The following is an 8,649-nucleotide window of genomic DNA, read 5'->3' as shown; positions in this document are numbered from 1 at the left end:
TAAAACACCACAAGTATTTCGTACAGCCACAGTAGTTTCCTATTTTACTTTCAAATTAATTTCATTAAAAATACATCAAAAGCGCATACATTAAAATTTTAGGGTAATTGCAATTAAAGCTAATATTTTATTGAAATTTGTATTATAAACTAAATCCACAATAGATAAACAAGATTAGCCGTTAAATTAAACTCAATCAAGTATAATTAATGTGAAAGATTCGTGCTTTGGGTAAATTCATGGATATCTTATAATTAAACTACACTTATCTTTCACCCAGCCTCCATTTTCCTGTTTAATTCTTACGATTAATTAAATTGTCATTTAAAAACATTTTTCCCATTTTGAAAAGAGAGCCATTGAAAAGGCGCGATATTTAAAAGTTTTGGGGCAAAGTCCCCAGTAGCACAAGCCTTCCGCATAACAGTCGGTTAAAGGTCGAATAGTCGGTTTACGGTCCAGTCAGCTGTACCATGCTTATTCCGACACTTTTCCGACTCATGAAGCCAACTACTTCTTTTAGTTGGCAATGCCGACATCTATCTGACAGTTGGAACAGAGATGGTTTAAAGTAGGCTTGCCTACCGTCTAGAAAATTTCAACTTATTTTTTGCCAATTGATTACCGACTCTCTCGCGCTAGTCGGTATTGTGACGTTTAAGAAGAGTAAAATTAAAAGCAAAGTTATGCTTAGGCCGTTTAGTAACCGACATTTATGCGACAGTTGGAACTGAGATGGTTTAAAGTAGGCTTGCCTACCGTCCAAAACATGTAACCCATTTTAGCCAATTGATTACCAACTCCCTCGCGCTAGTCGTTATGGTGACGTTTAAGAAGAGTAAAATTTAAAGCAAAGTTATTCTTAGGCCGTTTAGTAACCGACATTTATCCGACAGTTGGAATTGTGGTGGTTTGAAGTAGGCTTGCCTACCGTCTAGAAAATTCCAACACATTTTTTGCCAATTGATTACCAACTCCCTTGCGCTAGTCGTTATTGTGACGTTTAAGAAGAGTAAAATTAAAAGCAAAGTTATTCTTAGGACGTTTAGTAACCGACATTTATCCGACAGTTGCAACTGTGGTGGTTTGAAGTAGGCTTGCCTACCGTCCAAAACATGTAATCCATTTTAGCCAATTGATTACCAACTCCTTCCCGCTAGTCGGTATGGTCACGTTTTAAAAGAGTAAAATGAAACCATGCACGTCATCATCGAAGAGGGCGCTGCTAGTGCGAAAGCAAGTTAGCCTTTCCAGTATCTCTGACGCGGCTGGGTCGTTAGAATGTTTAAACGAGATTTTTGTGGTCGAAAATGATTAGTTCTAGGCTTGCTAACTTTTAATTTCATCGCTAAGGTTCTTTGTCACACTAAATAAACTAGAAACGTCTTCGTTTGTCACGTAAGGTTTGAATTTTGTTATTGAATTATCAATTTATCTTAGAGCCAGTTTTATGCATAAGCCTTTGCTTTTTTACCTAGCTTCTCCTCTGCTGGGAACCACACCCATAGAAAGTGAAACCAAAACTTAAACGTTTATGTATACCTTCAGTTTCTTTGTTTGAATATAAAAGAAGCAAGTGTTTTGGGGCGCTTGGAGTTCAAAAACCTTATATATTAAGTATTTTAAATATTTTTGGTTGTGAAAATAATACTGAATTCCAAAATAGATCTCAATTTGTTTTAATTTGAGAATTTTTATGCGGTTTCTAACATTTTAAGAGAAAAATGTATCAAGTAATACCCTTTAGAATTGTATGTTTTTCTTTTGCCTTAAAAAATCTGTAAGTGTATATTTTTCATTAAGATTTTTGTAATTTAATAGATAGCAACTGGCCACATCGAAGATATTAACAATGAATAATAATAAATGCTTTAATTGATGTAAATATTATACTCGCCCTGAAAAATTTTACTTTTTGTTAAAACCAATTAGCAAGGCAGCTAATATTTCCATTCGACTAGTCATGTAATATTGAATACATTGTTTAATATTTGAAATTGTTATAATTGATCTGCATGTTACTTGAAACATTCAAAGTACAAATTCTTAAGTGTTGTTCATTGAAAATGTATTAAAAAAATTTCAATTCTAGGTATCAGTATCCTTTACTATAAGCGAATGAAGCCTCGAGTTAAGGCTTGATCGTCGCAAAACCGTCGGGCCTCGAGTTAAGGTTTGATCGTCACAAAAGCGTCGGACCTTTTGCTGACAGACGGTTAAGTCGACTCTCAAACGTGTTGGATGAGGGTCGTATTTCATTCGTGTCGTAACAGTCGGTAAACCGTGGGCCGTAGTCCCACCGGGCGGACATTTCGATTCTCAAACCCTTACTCTACCAGCCCTTTACCGACGATTTACCGTTCCTATACTAAAAAGCCGCGAAATCGTCGGATTGGGCGCGGCTTTAGGTAGAAATAATGACGCCGACATATAGTCGGCCAACAGTCGTTTTATAGTAGCCACAATACAGTAGGAAAACCGGCGGGCCATCGTCCCTCCAGGCGGACATTTCGACTTTCAAACCATTACTCTCCCGACTTATTAGTGACTTTTTACCAACTCGTCGGTAACACACAAAGCCGACCATGTAGGCCCTACGTCGGCAGTGCTACTGGGGGTAGTGATTGTTCCGCATAAGTCAAACAGTCACTCCTCTAAAGTTTGCAGTTAAGGAGAATTTCTAGTTCAAAGTCGTATAATAAACTGAAATAACACTAGTAAAAGAATATAAGACGTTAATTTCGACTTAATAACCATATTTAACGTGAAATAAATCGAAAACAAAAGGTTTTTTGGGTAACAATAGATAACCCTTAACTGAAATTTTAAAATAAGATCAAACTACGCGAGTTGTTCTTTCAGCCTAAATGTTTTCCTATTTAACACTAAAATTAATTACATTATCACTATAATACATTAATAGGCTCCAAATACAGAATTTTAGGCTAAGGAATGTGTCAAAATGAAACTTTTCCATTTAAATTTAAATATATCATTAACATAGTTCGCAAAATCACCAGCAACAATTTAATCTGGCAACATTCAATGTAATAATGTTGCCAATAAAACAAGGGCGTCTAGCCCATAACTAAGCCACATCGCTAGCCATCTCTCGCTATCCCTAATTCAATAATTTTCTTCTACTGAAATATCACCTAGCATACCAGTCAAGTGGGGGGAGCAACAGAAAATTAAAGCACAGTCTTACGATAAGTCTTGGAATTTGGGCCTCAAATTACAACCTCTGATCTGTTTGGTACACATCAACGTCAACGTAAATGTTCAATGTGATTACCATTGTGGTGCAGAAACTCTTCATCTGCCCATGTCTTGCAATAACTTTACAAGCAAAAAACTCATGAATATCGTGCTTTTTATCGCGTCTCAAATGGCTTCTCAAACTAGGGTTGAGTTGATTGAGACATCGCGAGGAGGGTATTCACCTATTTACAAGGGTTATAAGTTTAGAAAAACCAAGAATAGGGATAGAAAAACGGATTTTAAATGTACTTTAGAGTTGTGTAAGGCGCGGGTTACCCTTATTGATGGCGATAAAATATATTAATGACAAAAATGCTGTGCATACGCATTCCGGTACACCAGTTGCTATCGAATCGTCACGGTTTAAGGAACGTATTAAATCGAAACTAAGAAAAGAGCCTTTGAAGACCATGCCGTGAGAACTGATTTTCTAAGACAATCTGGAGACGAAGAAGCAGCTGCAGTTCGTGAAGCCGCCACGGTATCATACAACAGTATTAAATCAACTATTTACCGTGAAAAACGCAAAATTTTTCCATCCCAACCGGCTCATCGAAAAGATATTAAACTCGAAGGCGAATGGAGTGAAACTATTGATCAGAGGAATTTTCTTCTTTGTGATGCTGGCCAAGAAGATCGAATACTTATTTTTGGGACTGATACCGTGCTTCGAAAGGTCTGCGATGCAAATACATTGTTCATGGATGGTACTTTCAAATCCGTTCCCTAGTTATTCAGCCAACTATATACCATCCGCTGCGAAATAAATGGCGTGATGTTTCCTTGTTTATTTGCGCTTCTTCCTGATAAAAAGTCAAGCACGTACGTTAAAATGTTTGATTTAATCGAAGCAAAAGCATCACTACTCAATCTAACGTTCGCCCCGAAGAAGTTTCAACTGGATTTCGAAATTTCTATGCTGAACGCAATTTCTGCGTAATTTCCAACATGCTTCAAGGATAGGCTGCTTTTTCCATTACACTCAAGCAATTTACCGTAAAGCGGTAGACGTTGGACTGAGGCCCGAGTATAACATCGTTCCTGGTGATCCTGAAATCAAGAGATTGGTTCGACGACTATCAGCGCTGCCTCTTGTGAAACCTGAAGAACTGGACAACGTGTGGGAATTAATTTACGAAACGAAACCATCTCACAATTCAAAAGTTGATGCTCTTCTGAACTACTTCGTTGAAACCTGGCTAGATGACTTGGATGCTAGGTTCGATAGAACAATATGGAATCTCTGGTGGAACTGTGGAAAGCGAACTACGAATAATATGGAGGGATGGCATCATGCACTAAACAAGAGGGCGGGTCGCATAATACAAATATATTTGAATTAATTGAAGTTCTGAAGGAAGAAGAAGTCAAGGTAGTGGGCGATTTGAAACTTCTTCGTAATGGAAGGATTATCCGTAGGCGTGATCCAACTTACAGCCAACTGGACAAGCGTCTTGTCGATCTCAAGTTAAGACTTCAAAATTCAGATTTAACTTGGATTGAATATCTAGACGCGGCTAGTCATCTTGTAAAACATTGCACCTGAATTAGTTATAACAAATGTATTTTACCTTTGGTTTTACATTTATGTCAAAATAAAGTTTTTTATGAATATGGTATATTAGAAAATCTCATCTTAATAAGTCGGCGAAATGAGTCCCGTTTGGCGGCGAAATGAAAAGCGGCGAATCGGGACCGGACCTTTAAGGTACCATCCCTAAATAGACTCGTCAGAGAACAGTACCTTAATCCTCGTAAACATCATGTTCAATTTGCACTGGTTTGAATACACTGGCATTTTGCTAACAGACGAGACTAATTAAATTCGATCCTAACTGCTACGAAACGACGATTTGTTTTCACTACGGCCTTTTTTCTCTGTTCCACAGACAACTCGGACATTTCTGCTTCGAAGTTATTCCCAAAGAAACCTTCATGTTTTCTTTATTTTGTTCAAAGTTTAAGGTTAGGGGGCCAACCATTATTACAATGGTTTCTTTTTTCAGTATTTGTGCCTTTTTAACAGGCGTATTGTTACAATTGTAACACTACAGACCTTGTATTTCAAATGGGACCGGCAATACGGCAATGCTGATCCGAAAACCCGGATGGTAATTGTTTGGACCTACAGGGTGAGGACATTGGAGGACTAAACATACCGTGGTGTCACGTGTCGAACGTTAAAGCGACCCTCACCACTATACACACCATGACCTGCTCAAGCTGGCAATCTTTGAAAACTCAACTTTGAGCGCTTTGAGGAACTTCCGGTCTCTTTAGATATACAGGGTCTTTCAGTGTAGCTAAGTAGTAGAATTACAGTAGTTGGTCTCGTTTCCTAGCAAAATGCCAACTTATTCTAACCTGGAAAAATTGGACAGCACGTTTATTTTGGGTGAAGGTCGCGGTATCGTTCAACCAGAGAGAATTTTACACATGTGTAAAATTCTCTCATTAATTTTTTCAATTAATTTAGAAGGAATGGATCGATTAACAGTAAAATCAGTTGATTGAATTTTATATTGATTAAGGATTAAATGGATAAAAATAACTAAAACAATTGCAATATCTGAAACTTCATTCAAATGATAAACCTCACACATATAGACATAGCTTTCGTGGTTTTCAGTTTCAATTAAGCTATTGGAATTTACCTGGATAAAAAACTCCAAAGAGAAATGAAAAAAGTATAGAAAAAAATTGTAAAAATTTAAAAACATGATAAAACTGTTATAAAAAATGTCTTTGACCATTTTTGTATATTGAGAACCGAACTGAACTGAACTATATTAATAGATACTGTCGGCTGCTAATAACTATGGATATAAAGTTAGTCTAGACTTGTTTTCTGTCGAGAGTGGATCATGAAGTAATATTTATAATAATTAACTTATTAAACTATAACTTAACTTGCAAACAACAACCTGTTTATTTATTACCTATTATATCATGGTAGCAGAGCGTGGTTGAAACATACGGACAATCGAGATGGCCGAGGGTTATATACCATTTGGACAGTTTGCGAAATTAGAAGGTAAAACGAATTATAAGGATTGGAAATATAGTATGCGGCTTTTACTACAAGATAGAGGTGTATGGGAGGTCGTTGATGGTACAGAACCAGTCCCAGATGAGTCGAATCTGGAGGAAATGCGCCGATATAAAGCAATGAAATACAAGGCGTTTTCAACAATAGCTATGGGTTTATCACCAACGATTCGTGACGTCATTGATAACATCACAAATGCCAAGGAGGCTTGGGAAAAACTGGAAACAGTATATGAACCTTCAACACTAGCCAACATTGCTGTTCTACGGCGATCATGCCACAGTTTATTGGACGAGTCTCTAATATTAAGCGAAGATTAGAAAACGCGGGGAAAACGATTGACGATGATGAACTTACTTATCAATTAATTGATCAATTACCAAGTTCTTATCAACATCTAGTTACGCAGCTATACGCAATGCCCAAGGCGTCATTTACATCTGCATATGTTAAAGCACAACTGGAAGCCGAATATGGACGACAAGAATTAATGAAAGAATCAGAGGAAAAGAATCAGACTGGAGCCTTCGCGGTACACTCCAAACCGCCATCGATAAATGAACACAAGAGGGATGCGCCTAAACAGAGAAAATTTCCTGGAGCGTGTTATAATTGTGGCAGGTTTGGGCATAAAAGTGCAGAGTGTCGCAAAGAACGCAATGCTCGACTACAAGGGCAACAACAATATGTAACAAGCAGACAGACTGATTATGGGGCCTTTTTTACATCAGCATGCTTTACTGTACAATTAGATGGAGGCTGGATTTTGGACTCAGGTGCCTCCCACCATTTCTGTACACAAAGAGAATGGTTCCACACGTTTACAACAGAGATGAAACATGTGACGATAGGAGGAGCTACTCAAGCGGAAGGGAGAGGCGATATATGGATACAATTAAGCACTGAATGCCAACCAAACATTTACGTGCTCAAAAATGTTATCTATACCCCGAAAATGAGTAAAAACTTAATCGCTATTAGATTACTGGATATAGCTGGATACAAAGGAGTTTTCCAGAATCAACGCTTTATCGCCTACAAACCAGATGGGACAGAAGCGTTTACTGCGGCATTGCATGGATTACATTACACATTGCACCCAAAGATTTTACAAGATGGTCCACCACAGAGCGAATCATATACCGTAGAAAAACAGGAACTAAATGGGAATGAGCTATGGCACAGCAGATTGGGACATATCGGGGAACAAGATATTGTATAAATGTCAAAACACGAGATGTTACGTGGGTTGCCACCAATAAGTGGTACAATGCAGACCTGTAAATCATGTAGACTAGTCAAGAGCACACAACAACCGCATAAACCCATCGGAGCAATTCGAAGCCAACGACCGTTGGAACTGGTTCACTCGGATGTGTGGGGACCAGCTCCCGTGGAATCCCCATCGGGGGCGCGATATTATGTCACATTTATAGACGACTATAGCCGTTACATATGGCTTTTCACAATTCCCACAAAAGACCAGGTCTTAACATGTTTCAAGGCGTACCGCACATATGATGAAAGACAAGTAGGTTTTATAGTCAAACGTCTTCGTACCGACAATGGAGGAGAATACAGTTCGAAGGCCTTTCAGGATTATTGTGACAACTCGGGTATCCAACATGAATATACGAATGCCTACTCACCTCCGATGAACGGTGTGGCGGAACGTGTAAATAGAACACTCATGGATGCCACATTGACTATCTTAGAAGAACGAAAATTACCATTGCGATTCTGGGCAGAAATAGTACATAGCGCCGTCTACCTGAAGAACAGATCAAAGCATAAGAGCCTCCAAAACCACGTACCAAGTGAGCTCTGGACTGGAAATATTCCTAGCGCGAGACATTTACGACGCATTGGATGTCTCGCATTTGTTCACACGCCGAAACCCAAACGAAAAAACAAGTTGAATAATAGAGCCAAGATGGGTGTACTGCTGGGATATTCGTACAAAACAAGAGGATATAGAGTATGGTTACCATCAGAACAGAAAGTGATTGAATCACGATGTCCAATTTGACGAGTATCAATTGGGAATGGATCATTTTGATAAGAGCATAGAAACTATCATGCCCTGTCGGTGGTATCAGGAGGGAAATAGCAGCAGTAAAGGAAAAGGGGCTAATGAGCAAGATGAAACATTGGATAAGTCCATAAAAGAAGAAGAATCAGCTACCTCAACAGAGACTGAACAAGAGAACACGGAACAGTCCACGTCAGAGGAAAGCAGTCCTAGGAGTAGTAGTTCCGAAGACGATCAACCTAGACTACCAAAGGGATGGCAGAAAGTAGTTGGGGAATGGAAGAGAAGGAAAAGGAAAGGACAAATG

At 38.5% G+C, this 8,649-nt stretch overlaps 1 long non-coding RNA gene across 1 annotated transcript; it reads left to right on the top strand.

Moving 5' to 3' along the window:
• The first annotated feature begins 597 nt into the window (after positions 1 to 597).
• Positions 598 to 2,093, top strand: LOC149623879 (uncharacterized). Its single transcript, XR_016374648.1, has 3 exons — positions 598 to 1,403; positions 1,479 to 1,751; positions 1,822 to 2,093. It is a non-coding gene; the product is annotated as an uncharacterized LOC149623879 (long non-coding RNA).
• The last annotated feature ends 6,556 nt before the right edge of the window (positions 2,094 to 8,649 follow it).

Source organism: Phalangium opilio, unplaced genomic scaffold (assembly GCF_054372755.1).
Source record: "Phalangium opilio isolate 3A_F unplaced genomic scaffold, DU_Popi_V2 ptg000106l_1, whole genome shotgun sequence".
NCBI classification, from domain to species: Eukaryota; Metazoa; Arthropoda; class Arachnida; order Opiliones; family Phalangiidae; genus Phalangium; species Phalangium opilio.
This window is presented reverse-complemented; position numbering and strand designations above follow the sequence as displayed.